The 26,342-nt window shown below is 42.6% G+C and overlaps 1 long non-coding RNA gene across 1 annotated transcript; it reads left to right on the top strand.

The window, feature by feature from the left end:
* The first annotated feature begins 4,023 nt into the window (after positions 1 to 4,023).
* On the top strand, positions 4,024 to 26,301 carry LOC115075425. Its single transcript, XR_003852500.1, has 4 exons — positions 4,024 to 4,187; positions 5,029 to 5,079; positions 21,909 to 22,038; positions 26,202 to 26,301. It is a non-coding gene; the product is annotated as an uncharacterized LOC115075425 (long non-coding RNA).
* The last annotated feature ends 41 nt before the right edge of the window (positions 26,302 to 26,342 follow it).

Raw genomic sequence — 26,342 nt, 5'->3', positions numbered from 1 at the left:
CTTTGTGCAGCACACACAATGCACACATCTACTTATCTTCCCTGTCTGAGATCCTCTGGCCTCTGTCCTATCCCGGGCTGAGTGAGTTGGGGAGAGCATGCAAAGAACACCGGATATGATGGGAGGAGCAGCAGTGAAGGATCTCTGGCAGCCATATAGGACACCCAAGGTACCAGCTTAGCCAGCTGCCCATATCACACCAACTTCTCCCTTATCCTGCACTTTATATGGGGAGAACTGATCCATTGTGATTGGTTCATGTGTTTCTGCTCCTTCTGCCTTTGTTTTAAAATTTGGAAGAAAAGTTGGTTGGGCCTTTCAGGGCTTCTCCAGCAATTATTTTGGTCTTTTGATTCCTCTTCATGTCCCCACTTCCTACTCCGTGGGTTAGCACGCCACACAACATTTTTGTTCGTGCAGGTGTACCTTGAGCTTGAAAAGGTTGGGAAACACTGCTTTAGTGGGAAGTGAATTCTCCACTGCTCGAGGGAGCACATTACCATGTAATAAATCCCACTCTGGTTAAAATGTAGAAGTTATTATTTACCTTTCTATTCAAGGGATGAAACATGTTTCAGGCATGTTTTAAACTATTTGTAGGATGCTAAAGGACTATATTTTATAGTGCAATGCCCCCTAGTGGTAAAACAATAAAAGCCTATATTTGAAGTAGAAGCATTCCATAACACTTTATGATGTTCAAAGTCAGATTTCCTAGCGTGTAGCCAGATGGACTCAGGACCAGCTGCGTAAAGGGGCTACAGAAGTACTAGATATCAGGATTACAATGATTAGCCTCGAATTAGAGACTAAAATACCCCTCTCATCCTCTCAGGTTCATGTTTTCCACTCAAAAATAAATTCAGAACAAAGTTTCCCACTAATTTGAGTGTGTAAAAAAAATATGCTCGATACCTGCTACTGTGAGCATGCACATACTTATTATGCATTGTGTTACATTATTTGTATTTTTGTAAATAAGGGAGGAATACTATTTCTGCTAACAGTCTTTTAGGAACTGAAACCGTGGGGCAGAAACCCTGCAGCACACGGAGAAAAACTTCAAGCCTTCTGCAAGCGAGGGCATATTATAGGTCACGAACATAGTGCTTTGAGGGTGACTGTGATTGTCCAGACCTTGTCTCTTCTCCCCCTCCCCAGCACCCCCTATTAGCAACTGAAGTGACGGAGTAAATCTCATAAGATCATATTTCATAATGATTCCAGGATGCTTAACCCACTGTAATTCATACTACATCTACAAAACCCATACCACTGAGATATAGAGTTTTTCCCCTTGCCATATGCATCCACCACCCTTTCTTCACGGAAAGGGTGGTGGATGCCTGGAATGCCCTTCCGGAGGAAGTGGTGAAGTCTAAAACTGTGAATGACTTCAAAGGGGCATGGGATAAACACTGTGGATCCATCAAGTCTAGAGGGCGTAAATAAAGAGGAGGCAGCAAAACCCTGCACGGAGCGGCAGTAGCCACAGAGGCATTCAAACACTGCACGGAGCGGCAGTAGCCACCAGAGGCATTCACGGAGCGGGATGCCAGTGGCCAGTAGTTGGTGTTCCACCTTCACGGAGCGGAAGGATGGAGGGCTGCTATCTCAAAAAATAAAAAAATAAAAACAGGGGTGGGTAAGAGTATGGGGTAAGGGTGTGGCCTGCTTGTTACAGCGGTTGCTACCCCTAATTGATTAGGGCTGGAGGGTACTGGAAGCCAATAGTAACAGGTGGGAGAGAAAAAAGGGGAAAAAAATGGATAAAGTGCGTAGCTTGCTGGGCAGACTAGATGGGCCGTTTGGTCTTCTTCTGCCGTCATTTCTATGTTTCTATGTAAATCTAAGCTCCTTCCTTATTTGTTCAATGGGTAATTTCAAAATAAAAAAATACTGCTGGAGTTGTGGATATCCCCAAAAATGTTTATGTGGGAGCTGGAACACTCTCTGCAATTGCTCAAAACTGTTCCCATCTCCTCATCTACTGATTGGCAGAAATAAGTAAATCCTTGGGCGCCCCATATTCCAAATATTGAATTTTCCAGCCCAGGAGAGAAACATGGATTATCCTGAATGGGAAGAAGAGAGAGATCTGAAATTGCATTCCTGGGTTTTTTCCCTCATAAATCTACATGCAGGTAACAGAGATTTTCATAATAAGTTATCTCGTATGTCTGATAGGAGAGAAGCATTCGCTAGATGAACCAGTTTATAGTTTATTAAGTTTTTTATACCACCGAACTGGCGTTAGCCTTCACAGCGGTTTACAATATACATATTAGAAATAATACAATAAATTAGTTCAATAGAAGATGACAGCTAAAATTAATTAAAAACACGTAAAAGTATTTTAGCTGTACAAGTAGAAATAAAGTTATAGATTGCTATTCCTCAGTGTGGTATTCAAGGTTAAAGTTAAAACAAATTAAAACAAAGTAATAAAATCAACATACATAAAATATCACACTCATAAAAGTTAGCTCTGCCTTTAAAACCAGTGCAAAACGCGCAATTGGTACGTTCACCTCCCCCACCAAATACATCGTGTCATATCTGAATTTTCCACTGATCAGTTCTCCAATATATTGCAATTAGCAGGCACAATTCTACAATTGGAAATCAGGAACACCAATGCCCCCCCAAGCCCTACTCCGTGCTAGTTTATTGTAGCCTATTTTTGGTTGTCCCCCCTCAACATAAAGAGCACAAAAAAATGATTTAAGAGTTGCCACATATGCATTTGTCAAGCAGAAAGGGAACATCTGTAATCTGTACAACAACTTTGGTAAAATGCATTTCGTCCCATCAAAGAAACAGGAAGCTTCTTCCAAGTGTCTAGTTGCTGTATAAATCCATCCAGCACTCCTCTAAGGTTTAGCTCATAAAGGAACGACAAGTTATAGCTGGTTAGGTTTCTAAATTATCCGGCTAAATGTAACTGGATACCTTCAGGGAAGTATATTTAGCAGGACGTTTATCCTGCTGAATATCCAGAAAGAGGATTGGGGCAGGCAGGAGGCAGATCTAAGATTATCCAGCTAACTTAGCCAGTTACAACTGTAAATCGGCTGAATACATTAGGTCCAACCCGGAACACCTTTATTTATTTATTTATTTATTTTTTATCATAGCCAGATAATGACCGGCTATAATTTAGTCAGATATGAACCCCAATATTTAAAAAGTTGCCATTTAGCCAGATAACTCGTGAGTTATCTGGCTAAATGACTTTGAATACTGACCCCCCCCCCCCCCAAAAAAAATTTCTAGGAACCGCCCACCTCCCCTTGTCTCAAGTGAATTGCTTGTACTTTGATCTCATGGGGTATGAAATCCCACATTTTAATCTGCATTGCCAAGGTCAATATCTGTTTTCCTCACAGACAGGCCGATGCAATATCGTGCGCTCAGGCTAGCGCACAGGTTAACACATGTTTTGGATGCGCGTTCATAACCCCTGATGCAATAAAGGGATCAGCGCATCCAAAATGTGCATCCAAACCAGTGCAAAGCTAATAGCGCTCATCACTTGTAAATGCCATTTTGATGAGGCTATTTGGCTAGTACTCCCAGTGTAAAAAATAACCGTGCACCCAACACGCACATTTTAAGCCTCAAAAATTAATGCCAGCCCCAGAGCTGGCGATAAGGCATAAGGCACCCCAAAACCTGAAAAGAAAAGCAGAAAATACTGCTTTTCAGTGGTTCTTCTGACTTAATATCATTGCGATATTAAGTCTGAAGAACCAGCTAAAGCAGCAACATGGAAACATTTTTTTTTTTTTTTTTTTTAATTAAAAAGTCTTGACGGCAGTCAGGTTCAGAAAATGGATACTCAATTTACGGCAGCTCATTAGAATACTGCATCGCATGCCCGGGAGAGGTGGATGGGTGTGCGTTGAGCGCCAGTTTTTCGCATTCCCATATTGCATTGGCCTGCAAGTATGCAGGACATGAAAAGACCAACAGCATTCAGACTTCCTCACCACTGCCCTCCCTTTGCACAGATCGTGTGTGTCAGCTGGAAAAGGAGGCTGGAGACTGCAAAGGTCGCTACCTGTTATGGGCCTTCAATTCCAATCTAAGGACCTGTGAGATATTTTTCTACGGAGGCTGTGGAGGGAATGGAAATAGGTTCTTCACCAAGCAGCTGTGCTATGAGAGATGTGCTCCCAAGAAGGGTATGGCAGTCTTTATATTTTGTTGGTTTATTTATAAATTTCTTGGAATTATCACATCAGATCATGAAACAAAAAACATATACCAACATAACAATACATTTGAAATTGGAATTGGTGGAGGGAGCGGGGACATGTACTAAAAAATTTTCCTTTCAAAAACTGCTCCTCCCTGGCAGTTCTGCAAGTGCACTTCTGCAGATTCAAAATCCCTAACTGAAGGCTGCGGGCATTTCTGCATCTGGGTCCAGGTAAGCCCTCTCTCCTGGCTCCCCAGCTGCATCTCTCTGGAAGGCAATACTCTCTTCCTTAAAAGTACCACTGATTCTTGGCAGTAACTCTATAATTAGCCTCAGTTGTCTCTTCCAATTACCACACCTTTCAGTGGCTGCTACCTTCATCCTAATTGGTTCGCTGCCAAAGCTCTTCAAACTACATTTCCCAGCAGCCCTGAGCTTCTTGTTCCTTTTGGTTTTATAATCCTCTAGTCAGCTCTTGTTTACTTTTTCTTTCAACCTTAAGGGAGTATTCCCCCTAGAGCTCACTTCAGAGCTCCCTTTGTCTTTCGGACAGCCTAACTGTCCAGGCAGATTCTGCTTGGGTGAAACCCCTGTTTTATCACAACAGAAAATTGTTTTCAAGGACAGAGTAAACAAGATTTATGGTTCAAAGGATTTTTATTTTCAGATTCTAACACAATCCTTAAAATATTCTACATGAACTTATCCAATGTTCTTTTACATCTGTAAATGTCCAGCAAAGCTTAAAAGAAAGGAAGAGAATCATTAAAAGTGTTCAGATGCAGATAAACCACTATTTAATGTCATCTGGGGGTTTTTTTCAGCTTTGGAAAGTGAACGAAAGAAGGAACTTGAAGGTGGTGGAGTGGATATAGGTAAGTCAGAACTGCTCTGAATTGAAAATTGTATGATTCTTCAACTAAGTAGAGTAAAACTAATGCTCAGCTGAAGTCACTGATGAAGCAGTAAACGTGAGACGTTAAGGGGTCGATTTTAAGACCCATGTGCCGATTTTATAACATGTACACGATGGCGTGCACATGTTATAAAATCCTATGGCTGCACGCACGTGCATGTGTGGGTAGCCTGCAACTTGCATGCGCAGGGGAGGGAATTTAGCAAAATACATGCGGCGACACAATCAGGCCTCCCCCAGTTACCTCCCAGTCTGCTCCAATTAAGGAGGGGACTGGGAGGGAACTTTCCTACCCTAACCCTACCCTTCCTACCTCTTCCCCTCTCCTCTCCAACCCCTAAACCTAACCCTACCTAGCCCTAATTTTTTTTTTATTTTAATACTTATTGCTCCCCGGGAGCAGACGTAATCTCCGTGTTCCGGCTGGCTGCCGGCATGCACTTCCCCAGGGTAGCGACTAATGGTGTACTGCGTGTACTGGGGTTTACACGAGTGGCCGGGCCTGTTGTAAAATACGCACGGCACATGCAAGGCTTGGCCGCACGCGTAAACCCCCGACATTTACATGCATAGACTTTTTAAAATCCGGGCTTTAACTGCTAAAATGTGTATTTCATCAATACTTTTACAAGGCACTTCAGTACTGAAATGCCTTCTATGGACCTGTAGCCACTACAACTATAAACCCCCCAAAAGAGAAAAAGAAAGCATCTCTCTCCTTTTCAGGTTTTTCTTCGGGGATGCGCCATAACATCAAGCTGAGGCTAAACAGAGAACTACAGTAGGAATGCGCAGCTCAGCACCAGGGCCTGATTAAGGCCAACTGATTCTCTAAGCACAGCCCAACCATGATGCCCCCTCGGCCCTTCCATTGCTTAACTGACAAGTCATTGACTAAGGGCTGAAGGTGAAATAAGATTAAAAGTTCAGTTTTCGTGGAGGACTTTCAGCTGGGAAGCCTCTCAATCGAGAGGCCGGCAGAGGAGGGCAGGTTAGAGGCTTTTTTCTCCAACTCAAGCCGTTTTATCGCTGCCCCGAAACCACGCCCCTGGAGTGACGTCATCAGAAGGGGTCGGGACGCTGGGATAAATCTGGGCAGCTGCGGCGCAGCCACCGGCGCGCGACCGAAGCCGCGCGCCAAAGGGGCGCGCCCCTGGATGAAAATTTCTCGTTGGTAGTTTCCCCTATATTTATGGGTCGGAAACGAAAATCAAAAGTGTGGACATCTTCACCAGCCGCCATGGAAAGTAGGGGACCAATGGATCAACATGTAGTACGGCGGGTAAGTCAAGCTACCCGTAATACTATACCTGAGATTTCATTTTCCTCAGGAGCCTCTGAAAGCCCCAGCCAGCAGTCACAATCTCAAGCCCTTATAGAAATGGAGTTACCCAATTCATCAAGTTCAGAGGTGATAGAAACTATTGCTGATCTTCCCCCTTTGGAGGAAGATAACATAAATGAGACGGTCTCTATTGGAGAAGCAGGACTACAGATACTTAGTTCTGCACCCATAGACCCGCAGAACATAACTCTGACTGATGTATGGAAGGCTATTAATGACCTTCAGAAGATTATGACAGGATTTATGTTACAAACTAACAAAGGGAATGTCAAAATGAAAAATGATTTACATAAATGTGATAGTCGTTTAAAACAATTGGAGGATACAGGAAAGATCACTACAGATCAAATAACAAAACTACAGATAGCAAATAATTCCTTTATTAAGGATAGTTTGAGCACTCACAGACAGATAGAGAATTTTGAAAACGAGAATAGGGCTAAGAACTTAAGGTTCTTAAATTTTCCCATGACGAGACTTCTCTCTGCTATAGAGTTATTAAAAACATATCTTGAAGAGAATCTGGCTATATTTGATGTAGATGACAAATCCGTATCCAAAATTTACTATGTATTGACTTCTAAGCTTAAGAGACAGGAAGGAGAAGATGGGATGGACAGTGTACAGCAGGAGTCCCCAATTTAACCTCCTTCCTAGAGTCATCTATAGATGACATCCCACAAAGAGCTACTCTTTTAGTAACTTTTTGTAAAGAGAATGATAAGGTTAATATACTGCAGAAATATTTTAAATATAGGGAACCCCTATTTTGTGGATATAAAGTCCAAGTATTCCCGGATGTGTCACGATCAACACAATACAGGAGGAAGCAGTTCCTTTCCTTGAAACCTCGAGTATTGTCCCTAGGGGCTACATATTTTCTTAAATTTCCCTGTAAATGCGTGATAATTTACCAAAAAAAATAAATTTATTTTTCATGATCCTACACATCTGGAAGTATTTTTGACAGATAAGGAAAAGGCTTGAGTTATAAAGTAACTGCATTTAAAAAAAGATTACCCAGCAAAATGCTACTATATTATATAACATTTGCTTGTTAATTATTTCCTGTTTAGGTCCTCCCATTTAGGGGACTATTTGATTTGCATCTTAGGTGTAATTGCTTTTGGATATTTGATGTATTATTGTTTTGTAAAATGCAAATTGTTTCCTGATTTTTTGCATATTTCATAATTTGTAAAAATTCTAATAAACTATAAAGAAAAAAAAAAAAAGTTCAGTTTTCTTCCAGGCCAGACCCCACAACTACATTAAATATAAACTTTTTAAAAAAATGTTATTTCACACTAAATAGCAGTAAGCAATATAAGAAAATTATTTACTTACAACTAGGGGCAGAAAAAAATGCACATTTTCAACCCTCTGTGGTGCCCCCCCCCCCCCCCCCTTTCCTTGGTGCTCAATGCATGTGCTTATTTTGCTTAATGGTTAATCCTGAGCTGCTCAGCACAATGTTGGGGCATGACTGGGGGAGCGGAGAAGTGTTATCTCTGTGTTTGGCCCTAAATACAGAGAAAATAGATTTCTAAAATGTCAGTTAAGAATTTGGCCAAAAAGCAAGAATTTAAATAATTAAAGCCTCATTAAATATAATATAGAAACATAGAAATGACGGCAGAAGAAGACCAATAGGCCCATCCAGTCTGCTCAGATCAATGCCTTGTTAGATGTCTGGATGGAAATCCTATTTCTTCATTCCCCCCTGCCGTTGAAACAGTGAGCTGCGCTGGATATGCTTTCCAAGTGAAGTAACAGGCTTAATTGGTTCGGGGTAGTAACTGCCGCAACAAGCAAGCTACTCCCACACTTATTTGTTTACCCAGACTGTACTACCTTGTTGGTTGTTGCCTGAATGCAAATCCTCTTTTCCACATTTCCTCTTGCCGTTGAAGCATAGAGCAATGTTGGAGTCGCATTAACTGTGTGAACGTTTATTGAATAAGGGTATTAATCACCAGGTAATAGCCATCATTCTCGCAAGCCACCCCCATACCTCTTCTCTTCATTCCCATCCTCCGGGCTTCATGGATCCACAGTGTTTATCCCACGCCTCTTTGAAATCCTTCACAGTTTTGGTCTTCACCACTTCCTCCGGAAGGGCGTTCCAGGCATCCACCACCCTCTCCGTGAAGAAATACTTCCTGACATTGGTTCTGAGTCTTCCTCCCTGGAGTTTTAAATCATGACCCCTGGTTCTGCTGATTTTATTCCAACAGAAAAGGTTTGTTGTTGACTTTGGATCATTAAAACCTTTCAAGTATCTGAACGTCTGTATCATATCACCCCTGCTCCTCCTTTCCTGCAGGGTATACATATTTAGATTCTTCAATCTCTCCTCATTAGTCAATCAATGAAAATCATCCACCTTTTTGGTCGCCGTTCTCTGGACCGCCTCCATCCTGTCTTAGTCCCTTCGGAGATACGGTCTCCAGAACTGAGCACAGTACTCCAAGTGAGGCCTCACCAAGGACCTGTACAAGGGGATAATTACTTCCCTTTTCTTACTTGAGATTCCTCTCTCTATGCAGCCCAGCATTCTTCTGGCTTTAGTTATCGCCTTGTCACACTGTTTCGCCGACTTCAGATTGTTAGACACTATCACACCTGGTCTCTCTCCTGCTCCGTGCACATCAACCCTTCACCCCCCATTGAATACATTTCTTTCGGATTTCCACACTGCACTTCTTGGCATTGAATCTCAGCTGCCATAACTTCGACCAGTCTTCCAGCTTCCTTAAATCCCGTCTCATTCTCTCCACTCCTTCCGGCGTGTCCACTCTGTTGCAGATCTTAGTAACATCTGCAAATAGACAAACCTTACCTTCTATCCCTTCCGCAATGTTGCTCACAAAGATATTGAACAGGACCGGTCCCAACACCGACCCCTTGCGGCACTCCACTCATCACTGCTCTCTCTTTAGAGTAAGTTCCATTTACCATCACACATTGTCTTTTATCCTTCAACCAGTTTGCTATCCAGGCCACCACCTTGGCACTCACATCCAAGCTTCTCGTTTTATTCACAAGCCTCCTATGCGGGACCGTATCAAAAGCTTTGCTAAAATCCAAGTAGATGGCATCAAGTGCTCTTCCTCGATCCAATTCCTTAGTCACCCAATCAAAAAAGTCGATCAGATTTGTCTGACAGGACCTTCCCTTGGTGAAACCATGCTGCCTCTGGTCCATCAATTCTGCTGCTTGTAAATAGTTCACTATTCTTTCCTTCAGCAGTGACTCCAATACTTTTCCCACCACCGAGGTAAGGCTAACCAGCCTGTAGTTTCCAGCTTCCTCTCTGCTCCCAGTCTTGTGAAGCAGGACCACCGTCGCTCTTCTCCAATCACTCGGCACCACTCCCGTTTCCAGGGATCTATTGAACAGATCACACAGCGGAGCCACCAGCATATCTCTGAGCTCCCTCAGTATCCTGGGATGAACCTCATCAGGCCCCATGGCTTTTTCCATCTTCAGTTTTCATAGCTCTTCTTGTAACCGTCTCTTTTTAGTCAGTAAGGAGGTCCAGACAACTGATCCGTAAAGATAGACTTTTATTGCCAGCAAGATGCAGCTAAGACAAAGGCTCAGTACAACTGCATGCCACGCCCCCTTAGGAGCAAACTTTTATGCACTTTACAACTCTTATCTTTCACACATGCGTTCTGGTTTTTGCTGAACAAACATTTCACAAATTGCTGAACAAGCATTAGCTAGCGTGGTCCTCTAGTAGGTGTAGCTTAAGATCAGACTATTGTTTCGTCATTTAATTGACGTGTTAGACATTTTACATTGTCATTCGTATTAATACAATACAAAGTATTATTCCAAAATGGAGTTACGTTATGTTACGCTAAAAATTAGTATGTCACTGCGTCACTACGCATTACGTATCATTTGCGTTGCAAATATTAGTATGTTCAAGATGGCTGTGCGTTTCACTGCTGGCATGATTAGTCGGAAGATGTTCAGTTGCTCTTTCGTACTTCAGGGGGGGTCCCGAAATTGAACCTCTTCATTCCCCCCTTTGATACTTCAACTTTGAAGAGAAGGCAGAAGTATCACTTTATATCTGAAGAGGAACTGAAACGACAATGAGAGTTAATACCAGTGACATTGAATGTGAGCCCTAATATGTTGTTAGGTCGTTGGTTTCTTCACGGGTTTGAGACGGGTGGACCATATTGGTGTCACCCCCCTTTGTAGCCCGACTTACCCCAACAACACGTTGGCTCCATTATGGCAATGCTTAGTGGTTAGAGTTTTTCAGACTTATAAGTTAGTAGTTAAGTACTCTTTATCAGAATCAGTATCTGAATCATTGGTAGTGTCGTAGTCAGAAGAATCAGATGAAGGAAATGTGGAGACAGACACATACTTATTAATCATCATGACGTGAGCAGCTGCTCGCCGATCAGCAATATGTTCAATCATGGATCGGAGATGCCTAAAAATAAGAGGGAGACAAATAGGAAACAGAATGCATGTAAAAACAAGAAGTATCAGAGGAAAGAGGAGTTCTTTAAGGCCAGGAATGGAAGTGAGCCAGTTGGGCAAAGACCCTGTCCAGTCAAGGATTCCAGTCCACGTCTGCACTGGTACATGGGCCAGGCGAATCATTCGATCAGTGATCTCCTCAATGATTTTACTCTTGTCATCTACCTGTAAACAACAGTTAGAAAGATTAAATTTGCCACATACACCACCTTCCTGGGCTAGGAGGTAGTCTAAAGCCAATCGGTTTTGGTAGACAGCTGTTAGAATTTTAGTGTTTTGCTTGGCTAAGATGTTGAGAGCCAAGGCAGAATCATTTGTCAGGAGTTCCAGTACTGCTTGGAGTCTTATAATTCGATTGAGCATATAGATAGGTGTTCTATATCCATAAGAACCATCCTCAGCCCAGGTGGCCGGACCATAGTATTGTACAATTCGTTCAGGAGGCCACTCTTGATCTTTCCAATCTCCTATGGATACTTTAGGAGTGCTGCGACGTTTGTTGGGTCTCATGGGACTGTATACTGGAACTCCTAAGGTTTCTCCAGCAGTAATGGGAAGTAGGAAGAAGCTTGGCCGAATTGTAGCCAAGAAGCAAGTTCCATACCAGTTTGTTGGTAACTGTTCATAAGCTCTTCGTCCACATACATAATAATAACCATCTGGAGCATTGAAAACGGTAGTAGCAACACCTGCAGCTGTCCATGTCTTGTTCAAAGTCGAGTCAGTCCAGATGGGAGTTGGCATGGTAGAATTTTCAGTCTGCCACCATGTCTGGGTGGTAAGGTTGGCAGTAAGAACTCCTGTGCATGGAGAATTTCCAACAGGCACGGTATAGATGCGTGAATGTTGTCGAGAGATACATAGTCTGCCAATAACATCAGTCTGTAGTGCCCACTCATATGGATGAGATTTACGGTTATAGGTTACAGTGGTATTCAAGGTGTTAAGATCGGATTGGAAGGTTTCCTTGGCTTCCCATGGCCATTGCTCTCCTGTATCTGTTCCTCCACATACAAAACAGTTCTTGACTTCGAGAGAGAGAGCTATGTTTTCCGCCAAATTGACAAACAGGTTTTTTACTTGTTGAGAAATTGTATGTTTCTTTAATCCCTCAGTGGCATGAGATATTTCATCGAAGAAGGATTGATAACCCACCACAGTAGTCTGGTGAATAATTGGACGAGGTTTGTCTTTTCGCTGAGTGATGGTAATGTAGGTCATGGGGTCTTTTCCAGTTCCGTCGATACCAAATCCCCAAGTATCTTGCCAAGGGATTCCTTCGCTTCTTAGAGGCCATTGTATCGATACTGTATTACCATTTACTGCAGTTAATCGTCCTATCCCGTGGCAGCCATGGTAACCTCCACCGGTGTAATCACAAACTAGAGCCCATCCTGACAATGTCAGGTCCCCTCCGCATGGCAGCCATCTGGATGGATTAGCTACCCGGTTGTATGGGCAGAGGTATTTGTGATTGTAGACATAGGAATTTCTCCAGGCTTGAGACCCACAGTGAAGTGCATTTGGGTGTTTATCAATGGCTTCGCAGGCATCGAACGTTATTGTGACAATCGTTTCACTTCCCATAAGAACCTTAGTGGAGTTGATGTAGTACAAGATGCCTTTTCCTTCTGGGACAATACTTGATGTGTAGCTCTTTGGTAGACCTACAGTGAGGGTGATGTTGTAGTACTTAGGAGTGGTTGGGGTATGACATATGACTTTGCCAGTTTCTAAACATCGATGGAAGGACTGATAGCCTTGAGTAGTATTCAGGGCGCAAGCAGGTAGTGTGGCACAGGAAGTTGGTGGCTGAGATTGGTGGATGATTGTTCTAATCTAGGTTACAGCAGTGAAAGCTTATCAGAGAATAAGAACAGCGAAGCCAAAAAAATGAAAATGTGCAATGTGCTGACAGAGAGTTTCTCAATGTCCTAATTACAGCTGTACTGCAGACTGTAAGTAAACCCGTCATGAAGCAGGGAATTCTGGTACATGAAGTCCTTTGTCAGGTTGAAGCGTTCAGACCCCTTCATTCCCCCCTTTGATACTTATCATTCTCTATGAAAAGTATCACACCATCACAACGCAACTGTGGAGCTGAAAGAAACAGAAACAAGAAAAATTAGCAATTTGAGTTCTCAGGGGGCCCTAATTTCCCAAACAGTCCGATGGTTTCTTCACGGGTTTGAGACGGATGGGCCCTATTGGCTCCACCCCCCTTTGTAGCCCGAACTTGTCATGTATGGGAAGATGGCCCAGGATAAAACATGAGGATGGTTAAACAGGTTCTATAGGTTCAGAGGAATACATGTACAGTGACAGAAGCTGCGTGGCTGTTTTGCGTTCAGCAATGTCCTTCATCACCCGACGAAGGCGGTTTGAGCAAGAAAGGAATAATTCAGGGTCCTAAAAAACAAAACAGAATTAAACTGGCTGGGATAACAAACAAGCTCTTAAATCCACCGATCATGGAAAACCAACCACGGAATCCATTGGTCCAGTCCCAAGCACTATTCCATTGCTGGACAGGGACGTGTGCCATCTTGACCATGCGATCAGTGATGTCTTGGATAACCTTGTTTTGGTCATCTACCTGTAAACAACAATTGGAGAGGTTAAATGTTCCACAAACCCTCCTTCCTGGGCCAGAGGGTAATCTAAAACCAATCTATTCTGGTACACTGCAGTCATAATTTTGGTATTTTGTTTTGCCCAGAGTTTAAGAGCGAAAGCAGTCGTCGGTGATGAGCTCCAGGACTGCCTGAAGCCTGATGATTCGATGCAATTAATACTGCTTGGAAGGGTTCCCGAGTTGCCCCTTTTTGCTGCTTCATCTGCTCTCTGATTTCCTTGACAATAGGGTTTGATTTCCTGGTGTGTGCTTTGCAATGCATTACAACCACCTTGCGAGGTAGCCAAACTGCGTCTAGTAATTCACGTACTTCTGATGCATTGTTCAATTGTTTTCCCTCTATAATGCTCCATGCACTTGAATTGTAAGGAAGGCATATTTAGAGTCTGTATAGATATTTACAGTTTGTCCTTCTGCCAACTGCAGAGCTCGAGTAAGGGCAATTAGTTCAGCTTTTTGTGCAGACGTTCCTGGGGGAAGAGGTTGAGCCTCAATGATTTCATCTTCGGATACAACAGCATATCCAGCAGAACGTATCTCATGAATGATTTGGCTGCTCCCATCAGTGAATAAAGTCCAAGCTCCTTGCCAGGGTTGATCCCTCAGGTCTGGTCTACTGGAATGTATTGTAGTCATGACTTCTTCACAATCATGGGCAACTGGTTCAGGTGCCGGCATAAGAGTGGCCGGGTTCAAGTTTTTGCTGTCCTGTATTTGAAGTTCAGGTGTTTCACACAGTAAGGCTTAATACTTGACGAGACGTGAATTAGTCATCCATTTTGGCCCATGAGTTTCTAGTAGTCCTTGGATAGTATGAGGAGTTGTTACTTGTAAAGTTTGTCCAAATGTTAGCTTAACAGCTTCGGGTATCAGTAGACATGCAGCAGCAATGTTTCGGAGGCATCCCGACCATCCTTTTGACACATTGTCCATTCCTTTTGACAGATATGCAACAGGTCGTTCCCATGAACCTAAGGTTTGAGTCAATACCCCTATGGCCATGCCTTTTTTTCTCGTCGACGAATAGATGGAATGGTTTCATCACATCTGGCAATCCTAAAGCAGGTGGTTCAATTAAGGCTTCTTTTAATTGACGTAAGCTTGCCAGTTCGTTTCCTTCCCATTGGAAGGGTTGAGATTCTGCCTCTTTACCCCGCAGCTTGTCGTACAGGGGTTGGGCAATAACTGCATAGTTAGCAATCCACAGCCTACAGTATCCTGCAGCTCCAAGGAACACCCGGAGCTCTTTCTTGCAAGTGGGTACAGGTTGATCTCTTATAGAACTGGTGCGAGAAATCCCCAGACATCGGGTTCCTCCACGTATTTGGAAGCCTAAATACTCTACTTCCAATTCACAGATTTGCGCTTTCTTTTTACTTGCACGATACCCTTTTGAGTACAACGTCTTTAGCAGCTGAAGAGTGGATACCGCACATTCGAGGTACGTCTCTCGAAACAACAGAAGGTCATCCACATATTGTATGACTGGCCCATACTTTACTTGATACATCTTTAAATCTTTTGCCAGTTGCTCACCGAACAGCGTAGGTGAGTGCCTAAACCCTTTAGGCAACCGAGTCCATGTGTACTGCTGCTTTACTCCAGTATCTGCATCTTCCCATGTGAAAGCAAAAATCTTTTGACATTCCTCCGCCACCGGGACGGAGAAGAAGGCATCTTTGAGATCAATGACACTGTACCACTTTGATGCAGGAGAGACTTGAGCCAAGATTGAATACGGATTTGGGACGAGGGCTACTAGATCTGCTACTTGACTATTCACTTTTCTTAAGTCTTGTACTGGTCGATAGTCATTAGATCCAGGCTTCTTTACTGGCAACAAAGGGGTGTTCCAAGCAGATCGGATTCGCCGAAGAATGCCCAAATCATACAGTCTTTGCAGGTGTATCTGGATTCCTTGTCTGGCCATATATGGAATGGGGTATTGAGGTTGATTAATCACCTGTGCATTCTGTTTCATCTCTATCCATATGGGGGTAGCGTCGATAGCTATTCCTCCCGGGTTCTGTTCGGACCATACTTGGGGTACACTATCCATCAGTTGTCTTCGTTTTTGTTGAGGGGGGTGTTGTTTTCATATCGATGTTCGATGGTTCGTTCGACTATGGGAAGATGTAGTCTCCATTCTTCTTGGAGGGGACAGATGAGTATCAATGGATGGTCCCCGAAGGAGGCTTTAACTTCCCCTGTTGGTTGAAATCTCAATGTGGTCTGAGGCTTACACAGCAGGTTCCATCCGATAAGGGATACCATGGTCCCGCCTACTTGTATACTTCATTCTTTCTGCAGAGGGGCAGTGAGTACCTAACCTGAGGCACCCACTATAGAAACAGTCTCTTTCGTAGATCGTTGGCCTCTGAGTCCAACAGGCCCCTGATTTTTGTTGTGTTACCTCGTGGATCTCCACCAGAGGGTCAGTGGGGATTCTTCCCTCCCGGTCTCTTCAGGCTGTATGCTCCTTGTCGCCTCCCCCGCCATCTGCCAGTGGGGGTTGTCCGATCTCCTTCCTCCTCGGCCCCTTTGTCTCGGTGCAGGTCCATTTTTGTCGTTAGTATTCACTGCAGGGCTCCCGTATTTCTTTTGCCATTCTTCACAGTCTCTCTTCCAATGGCCTTCATTTTTGCAGTACGCACACTGATTCTTTCCCAAAGGGGGTCTTGTTCCCCCTCCTCTTCGCGGTCTGCCATTGTCTTGGCTCCTTCCCGTCCGCGTGTCCTCGAGAGCGGCGGCTAACAGTCACTTTCTCCTTCATGTCTCTACTTGCTTCTCTCTTTTCTCTTCCACTTCTCTATTTCCACATACCTAGTCTGCTATAGCTTTTAACTGGCTGAGGCTCATGCCCTCAAAGCCTTCGGCCTTCTGCAGCTTCTTTCGGATGTCGGGTCTCTATTATTAAGTTCCTGGTTGCAGGGACGGGCCCTTTTCTTCTCTTCCTGATCCCTGTTCCCATACATCTCAAAATACGATGAAAAGATCACAGTCCATCTGGAAATTGAATAGGTGACCTGCGCCTGGAGGCAAATCAGTTCTGACGAGGCTGAGAAGCTGCAAAACATTGCTTCCTTCATACTTGTAAGTTTGGCATTGGGTTAATTCAATAAAGTCAACCTGGATCTGCAGGCAAGGATCCGGGGGGGGCGCTTTAGGTGTGCAGGAGTGATGATCAAACCCTTGGAAGCCTTGTATCAATTACATTGCAAACACTAAGAACATATGGTAATAGCCAGAGCCCAGCCCCCACCAGTGGTAAAAGAACATAATTGCAATATATATATATATATATATATGTGTGTGTGTGTGTGTGGGCCACTACTTTATCATTTGGGCCGACTCATATTTGCTCTTGTTCCTAATCTTGCATAGTGGCCCCTTCTCTTGCCCACAACTTCCAATAATCCTTATCTTGCGCCTGCCACTGAATCAAAATTTTTAATATTAAGTCTTTGTTTTCTCCGTTTTTGTTTTTTTTTTTTTTTTTTACAAACGGCATCCTGTAATTCCCACAGTCAGCGCTGCACATGCTTGGCTGTCTTATCTTGCCAGTTCCTTAAAACAGGGAGTAACTCTGCATATTTAACTACTGCTAGCCAAAGAAGCAACAAGAAAAACTTTAACAAAGAACCCATTCTTAATCATTTCTCTAAATTTCCCAGAGACAGCTTCAAAATAAACTGCGTCAGCAAAAGAGAGTTCATACTTTATCATGCGTTCCAATGTAACTTTTAAATAACAGATAATATATAGGAGACAAGTAAGAACAATAATTAACATGGTATTAGAGAATAGAAAGATAAGCATAGGGAGGACACTGGGATAGAAGATATGAGAAAACTAAAACTTCTGATTAGCAATGCCAGCATTGAAACGCACAGCCATATTGAATGCCTACGCACTACGTACTGACACGCAGTGGGACGCACCACCATTCCACTTTGTACTGTAACAATTAATTTGCTGCTATAAAATGTCTTAAAAATAGCCTGCATCATAAGGCACTAAATGATTTGTAAGGGACCCTTGGTTCTGGTATTTCTTTGCAAGTAGCAATCCTTTGTCAGATTACAGACAGTTTTAGCAAGGACCTTGGAGAATAAATTTAATCAGCAGAAACTTGGAGCTACAATCTTCCTTTCTTTTAATTAACATACCACAATTCTATCTTTATTCACATACGCACACCATCAACTAACTTTCAATAATGTTCTGTTAAAACAAACGAAACAATTTTTCTTTCTCTTTGTCTTCATTCACCCAGGCTAGCCAATGTCCCTTTTTTTTTTTTTTCCTTTCTCTTCTCTCTCTGGCTCGATTCCCTCCTCTCTCCTGTAATTATCTCTGCCGTTAACCCTTAACTGCCATCAAGTTCTAAACTTCAACACCAGTAAATGCATTCTCAGTAATCAAATCAGTATTTTAACTTAACACTGTACATTAATTTGTTGTATAGTAGTCTTGTGCAGCATCTGTAACCCAAAATCTCTTCTTATTAGGGTTTAAAACAATTAAAAACAAAGAATCCCTGGTACATGTGCTTGCAATTCACAGATAGCAGTTACATACATTACAATCCTTAATTAATAATGGGGACTTCCAGTTCCCCATTTTGTGCACCTGAGCCACCATTACGAGGGCGGCTCCCTCCACTAACTTCTTTGCCCACGACGGAGGATTCTCAATAACTGCAATCCAAGCAGTTATGTACGGTTAATCCTCAGGGCAACCCGGATTCCCTTCTCGTATAACTATTTTCAGGACCCTTGTGGCCATTTGGAAATTGAAAGTTCCTTCCGGAGGCCAATTTACACACAAACCGGGCCACCTATGGGTGCATCGTTGAATCATTCCGGGTTTAGTACATTTATGTCTATCGAACACTTCCCTATAGTGCTCCGTCATGACTTTTAATGGAGTAGAACCGCCCCCTCCCATTAGGATAGAATCACAGACAAAGGAGGGAAGGGAAGACGGATAGGTAAGGGGTCCGTATCCGTCAGACACAAAAGGGTCACTTTCACACAACAAGAAACCTATTCCCACTATCGTATGCGTTACTTCTTTTTCCTCTTTTTATGCGCGTGGCTTTCGGAATGCAATTCCTACCAAACCACCGCTTGGGGTGTGATCAAAGCCCCCTCGGTCCCCTCACGGATGGACCGGTTATTTGCTACTCTTTTAGCTATTCTTCACTTTTCCCATCATTCCCATAATACTCGCCTGCAGGGTTCTTCCGAACGTCATGAAAGCCTTCTTCCCAGATCACCAGCCCAAAGGTCTCAGAGGATCTCCGTGGAATGACCCCCTCGGATACCTGATCACTGAACTCAGCGGTGGCCACTCACCAGGCAAGTCTGGGGGATCACTCCGCCACAAAATCCCCTGGACCAACTGGGGGGCTAAAATAGCGTCCCCGGTACCTCCTGGCTGAGGCTCGCCAAATGTAACTTCCATAAATGTAGTTTCATCCATTCCACTCCCCTCCAGTTTCATGTTAACTAACGACGGTCCTTCTCCGTTAACTCATTCAGCAAACTCACTGTCAGGCCGATACAATACAGTGTGCTCCGACAGAGCGCACTGTTAACCTGCCCTTGGACGCGCGTTTTCCCTTACCCCTTATTCAGTAAGGGGTGGAAAACGCGCGTCCAACCCACGGCACCTAATAGCGCCCTCAACATACAAATGCATGTTGATGGCCCTATTAGGTATGCCTGCGCAATACAGTAAGTAAAATGTGCAGCCAAGCCGCACATTTTACTTTAAGAAATTAGCGAGTTTCTGCTTTTCTGTGCACCCTCCGACTTAATATCATGGCGATATTAAGTCGGAGGTCCCGAAGAGTAAAGAAAGTTTAAAAAAAAAAAGAAAAAAAAAATTTTAAATGGGCCGGCGGCTGTCGGGCCGAAAACCGGATGCTCAATTTTGCCGGCGTCCGGTTTCTGAGCCCGTGGCTGTCAGTGGGCTCGAGAACAGACGCTGGCAAAATTGAGCGTCAGCTGTCAAACCCGCTGAAAGCCTCCGCTCCGGGCTAAAAGGCGCTATGGACGCGCTAGCGCCTCCTTTTGCCCATTTCTACCGCACCATCTAATTTGAATACTGAATCGCAGAGCGGTCATTCGTCTGCTCTCCCGCGGACTTTACTGAATCGGCCTGTGTGGAAGCTATCGTTTCTATTCGGTCCTTAGAAAGAATGCACTGAAGACTATTCTATTGATTCATGTCCTTTTTTTGTTTGTTTTAAATAAGATACGTTAAAATATGCATTTAAACAAAACTTCACTTCCTAGTGATCCTCTCTCTTCCTATCCAAGGTTTGCTATCATTTCCCAAGGACCCCCAAATGATATCCTATTGCATAACTTTATAAAGTTTTGTGTAAATATGTCAATCATTTTTTGCATTATTTTACAGTAAAGTTTTACTGCTGTGTAGTTTATTTGAAAAGGAAATTGAAATGAATTTAGCAGGATTCATGTTTGAAGGCTGTTCCTTAGTTAATACTAGTGGCATCGTGGCTATCCTACCGCAACACTGCCATCAATTACTTGATCACATTTCTATACCAAACCGTAACCCCTTCTGTGAACTACTGCTAACTATTCACTTATGCATTTAATAATATGCTTACAATCCGCTTACAGTGCAGACTTAAGCTCCCTTTTCCCTCGAATCAGAGGTGCTCATTCACTGTGTAAGTATAAAGCTGATGCAACAAAACTCACTGTGTATATATCCTCAAGGAGCTGCTCCAGAGCTTGCAGCTGGTTGGATGAATGAAGAGCAATATAAATCCTGCAAGTAACACTGTGTCTTCCAAATACATATCCCTTTGCTGTGATTAAGCATTCTTATTTTCAAAGAACCACAATACCATGGGATAACTGCAAGGGCCAGTAGTAAACCAGGCAACATTGAAATGGTTTTTGTGATGTCACGTGGTGCCAAACAGGCCCCTTCACCACAGAAAACTGCTACTGCCAAGGAAACTAAAACCTCCCTTATCATGATTACAAAGGAACTGCAATCCCTAAAGGTGCTAATGGCAGAGAATCATGGTGCCATGGCAACCATAAAATTACAATGGAACTGGCTCCTCTTGCAGCACAAATCTCTTTATTTCAAGAGCAAGCAGATGAATTGGAGGAAAGGACCTTTGTGTTAGAAGATACTATGACATTGCTACAAGCCAAAGACAAAATCATGGCTGAACTAACGGGCTTCAGAGATGCAAATAACAGGAGTTTGAGAAACAATTTGAGAATCTGTAGATTCTGGAGGTGGGAAAGGGATTATCCAGTGAAATTTATGGAAACATTTCTGCCAGATACTGGGAATTCAAGTTATGAAGGACTGAGATTGAAACAGCACATAGAGTGCCTTCTCATAACACCAGCAACAAAAAAACAAACAAAACAAAGACCAATGGTAATTTGGATCTTTAGATATCCCCAATTATTGGAATTCCAGAGAAACATAGAATAGAGCATTTCAGGAAGTCTACAAACCTGTCGAATGTAGATCATGGGCAGGAAAATTTTCAGTGTAATCTACATGGGTTAAAAGCTTGGCTGAAAATGGCTCTCCTCTCCCCAGCCCAGCCAGAATGGGCTTCCCTAGCACGTCTGCTTTTAGTCACATTAAAAGGAGGCATTCCCAAGAGTGTGTTTAAGTCGGGGAAGAAAACAATGTGCGCATTTGGCAATTTCAAAAATATGCACGCTTTTTCACCCCTCTCAGCTACCTACAGGCGCAAAGCACATGGGTGCTTTTAGTGCTTGGACTCTGCAGTTGCTGATTTTCAGAAGGGAAACAAGATATCTGGCTTTCCTTTTGAATTTTCCTGTAATGTCTGAGGGCTAAAAGTGCCCACATATACTGCAAACAACGTGGGCTATTCCAACATGTCAAGTATGCATCCCAGGTACACTAATGGCAACCTTTTCTCTTGTTTCATTAGATAAACAAGTTGCACAACACGAGGGCAATTTGCAAAGATTGCCCCTCCTCTGGGCAGGTATAATTACACACTTTCTTTGCACCAATGCGGGCAGTTTGATTATTGCCCCCTAAGGTAGTAGCATCCTCTCAGACAAGTTAATGCTGTGTTCACTAAATGGAAATTGTATTTAAAAAATTCTTTTGGCTTGAATAAAAAATGTATGAACGCAAACAGTGAATATCGTGAAAGATTCTTGACTTCACTTGTCAGTAAAACAAAACTGCGGCGTGTGCTAGCGCTGCCCTACCTGATTAACCATGGTCTGTTTTCCTCTTGCAGGCCTCGTCCTGGGAGTCACCATAGGGTGTGCTGCTATAGTGATTTTGGTGGTGGCTCTGGTCGTTTTCCTCAAGCAGAAAAAGTAATGAATGTTCAGCCTAATGGAGATGGGACCTCAAGGGAGTATTTTGTAAACACCATTCTGTCTTTTTTAGTTGCACAAAATGCCCAGTCCATTTATAGCCTCAATACTACTTTCCTGTCAATGCAGGGGTCTCTAGGGTGCTGGACACCATGAAAGAATGATGTAGCAAAGAGCAGCGATGTGAGGGGAGTCACTGCTCCTGACTAGTAAGCACTTCCAATCCATCTTGATCAGACCTGCTAGTTCATTGTTTTTCTTTATTTTCATGAAAACTTGCATTGCTACAAGCTGAACACACTTCGCTATGGTAAATCCCACCATGCCAGTTACATAAAGATCTTTTGTTTGAGCAGTGAGAACTATTACTGCTAATTGACAATTTATCTTAACTTCCCATGCATGTATATTTAAGATATACTTGCTATGGCAACTGATGCATACCGCACCATAATCTTCTTCCATAATAGGTTCATACTGGAGCTAAGGCCATTTTCAGTGTGCATAAACTCCACATAGCAGTATAGCTCTCTGGGGGGCTGGAAATAGAGCCAAGCCTCTTTCATTTTTTGGATCACAGTTGAAGACTGTGATTACAAACTCAGGAAATAAACAATAAAGGACTTGATTCATCCACATTTTTTTTGGTCTCTTAGGGATACATACTGGGGGATTTTAAAATAATCAAAATAGCATAAATGCTGATATTTAGGAGCTACTCAACAATAAAAAAAAGAAAAAAATTGACATGGCTTAAAAAAAAAGTTATTTGGTGCACCCAGGAGAAGTCACCATGGATGCTCCATTTATGCCCTCTGCTCCGCATATAAAAGCCCACAAACATATTTATGGTTTTATTTTTGGACAAATAATGGAAGTGGCTGATACATGAAACAGTAACATAGAAAATAAATACGTAACAACAGGAATACCAGAACTTATAATGTTTGTTGGTCTGAGACCTCTCATTAATACGATCTGATCTAACAAAGAAGAGAAAACAAGTAACACTTTGAAGAAAAGGTAAATATACCCAGCACCAAATGGCAGAAACTAAACCACAGTTCCAACCGTAGCAGCGCTTAGCAAAACAGAGTAATTGACCAAAACCTGTCACTGCGTACATGCAGCACAGATGGTACATGACAGCTGGGGGTCCACGCATGCAAAATCTTGGCAGGTCTTACATTCAGAACAGATGCAGCCACCACACAGTCACAGAAGCATTCCTAGCAAACAGACAGCGCAGGATTTCACACTTGAAGCTATTGCAACAGTGATCACAACAGAGAAACATATACCCATTGCTCTTCTCAGAATGATGCATCAGTTCTGCCCCTGGTGAGACTGTGGCATACCTTCCTACAGCCAGTGGAACAGGCTGCAATCCTGGTAATGTCAGGCCCAACATCTGGGAGGCATGATGTCACTGCTGTTCCTTGGCCCAAGAAGAAAATCCTTGTCCTGGTCTGAAAAAAAAACCCCCAAGAAAAACCATGTAGGGCAACTCACAGAATCATATGTGAATAGGAATATTTATAGTGCTTTTAACTTGTAATGCTAGAGCTAGACTATCAATAGACCCATGCCCCAGATTGTACTAAATATTGACCTATCCTATCTAATATGAAAACAGATGGAAAAATATTTACAAGGGCAGGCAGAAAGACCTCGAGTGTATGCCCTGTGGGCATACACTTGAGGTCTCAGATTTTCTTCTGCCCTTGTCCTGCATGTCCCTCTCCCTTCCTTTCAAGACATTTGTACTTGCAGATTCACAGACTGACTCAGAAGGGCAGCATGGCGCCCCTTCTCCTGGCTTGGCTTCCAGGGCAGTCGCCCTGTAACCCATCCCTTGCAACGGCCCTGCCTGTGGGGGTCCCAATAATATCCTGGAAGTATCAGCTGCTAAAAGAAGTGAAACCTTGACCTCCATAATTAACTGTGGAGGCCCTGCAGATTCCATCCCTATAATCAGTCAGGCAAAGGAGAAACCAGGTTAGGGGCCCACATTGAGAGTCCTCATAACAAGGCAGTGCTGCAGAGTACATGTCATTCACTCAGATGAGATAGATGATAGTGTAAAGGATTTCTATAAATGGTTTCCAGTATAAGACGTCCAGGAGATGTCAAATGACCTGTTATTCACTTGCCATATGTACAATGGTTGTTTTTCATGTTCATGTGTGTAGATGTATGAATAATCCTCCTCTTTTGTTAGCATTGTAAGGGATATGCAGCCTAAGAAGTAAAATTTAAGACCTGCGTGCGTATGCAAATTTGGGCGCATTTGCTGGTGCACACACATGGATGAGCCGATTTTATAACATATGCGCACATTATAAAATTGGCTAACCGCACGTACATGCGTGCACGATTTTATATTGACATGCACATGAACACGCGAATGCTGTCTCAAGCGTGTAAGTGAGGGAAATTTTTAGTAGGTACGCGTGGCGACCCCCATCAAATGAGAGGACTTCCTAAACCCTTTAGCTAACTTGCCTCCCTTTTACCCTATTAGCACCAAGCCTTAAAACCCTGCTGACTAGCCTCATTTTTTTTGTCACACGACATATACGCCATTCATTGCAGAAGTAAAGTTACATGGTAGGGGACCCCAGCGCATGCTTGTGCGCGTAACTACTTATGCTCTGGATTCAAGGTGCAGTCTCAGCCCGCCCGTGTCCCACCCACTCCCTGCCACACCCAGACCATGCCACGCTCCTTTCGGTGAGAAAATTTTTATGCGCGTTATCGGGAGATATGCGCATACCCGCACAGGTTTTAAAATCTGCGCAGTGCGCACCAGGCCGAGTTACGCTCATATCTCCAGGCTTTGGCATGTGTAGGGCTTTTAAAATCGACCAGTAAGAGGATAACTTTCAAAACTGTTTGTGTGTATATGGGCGCATGCAAATTTACTATCGTATTTTATAACCTGAGCACAAATATGTGCAAGCTATAAAATACAAGTACATATGTGCGCACAATGCTAGCATAGGTAACAACTGCGACCCCTGCAAGTTCAGACTTATCCAGAAAAGTAGCGGCGCTTATCCGGATAAGTTCCAATTTATGTGGCTAAGTAGCAGCACTTAGCCAGATAAGTCTGCCTTATTTGTTTAATTAGCATTTTTCCGACTTATCCGGGTATGTAAGATAGCCAGATAAGTCTAAAACAAAAGCACTGTGTATCTAGACAAGTTTAAATTTGTCCATCTAAGTAGAGACAAAGGTGCTACTTAGCTGGATAAGTAGGAATTTAGCCTGATAAGGATGCACAAATTATATGCTTGTGTATTTATACTTTGAATTTTAAAGGGATAAGAAAATAGATTTTACTTGCATTATTTAGACATTTATCCCCTGTAAATCGGCTTGTACACATGTAAATCAGGGGATTGTATAACATGTATGTGACAATGAAATAACCAATTTTACCAATTAGTCTATCAGTTCACCCAGTCCATCTACAGCTCATGAAGACTCTCCTGCCTGAAGTTCCCTCATCTGGTCATTTTTCATTTTTAAAATGTTTACACACACTTACACCAGGAATTTAGCAGAAGTAAATACACACAAGTAAAAGATCAATGCACGTAAATGTTGGCCCCCACCCCAGAATGCCCCTGGCCCACCCATTTTCTATATGTGCAAATTTCCTTGTGGTCCCTGATTTCTGTGCATATGTTGTGGTTTTAAAATAGAATATACTCAAGTACATGCAATTTTATATGCGTATGTGCTAATTTTTACATGCATATCTTTTGAAAATTCACCCCTTACTTTATTTAAATGTTTAGATTGCTTTTCTAGTCATGCTCAGTGGTTTAATAGATTAGATTAAACCACAATAAAAGATCCAATAACAAATTGTATAACAACCAGTGTCTTGAATAAATCATAATAAAATCACAATGCAGATAGTCCAACAGTATCATAACAGTAGTCAATGAAAAGATAATAAAACAATTAAATCATTATAAATGTATTCCAAAAGTAGCTACATAAAAATTAAAAAATCTCTGAAACAATACCAGAATCTCCAGAAATAAAAACAACAAAAAAGGCTTTAAAACATTAAGAAACGGACCCAACCTCTTAGCCCCCAGTTTCTTAAAAAGGTGGAGGATAAAAACCAGACAATGCTACATGTACTTATTGTTAAAATATCTTATTAATTTGTCTTATAATTTGTTCTTCCACAGAATGGAGGAGGCAAGAAAAGAAAAGATGACAAAAGTACTTCAGGATAACTCCTTTGAAATGCACTAACAGAAAGAACCCTTTAATTCCACTTTGGATGGCATGAATAACAATAATTCCACATTTCTCTTAAGAAAAGTGGC

The sequence above is a fragment of the Rhinatrema bivittatum genome, chromosome 13 (assembly GCF_901001135.1).
Source record: "Rhinatrema bivittatum chromosome 13, aRhiBiv1.1, whole genome shotgun sequence".
Lineage (NCBI taxonomy): Eukaryota > Metazoa > Chordata > Amphibia > Gymnophiona > Rhinatrematidae > Rhinatrema > Rhinatrema bivittatum.
This window is presented reverse-complemented; position numbering and strand designations above follow the sequence as displayed.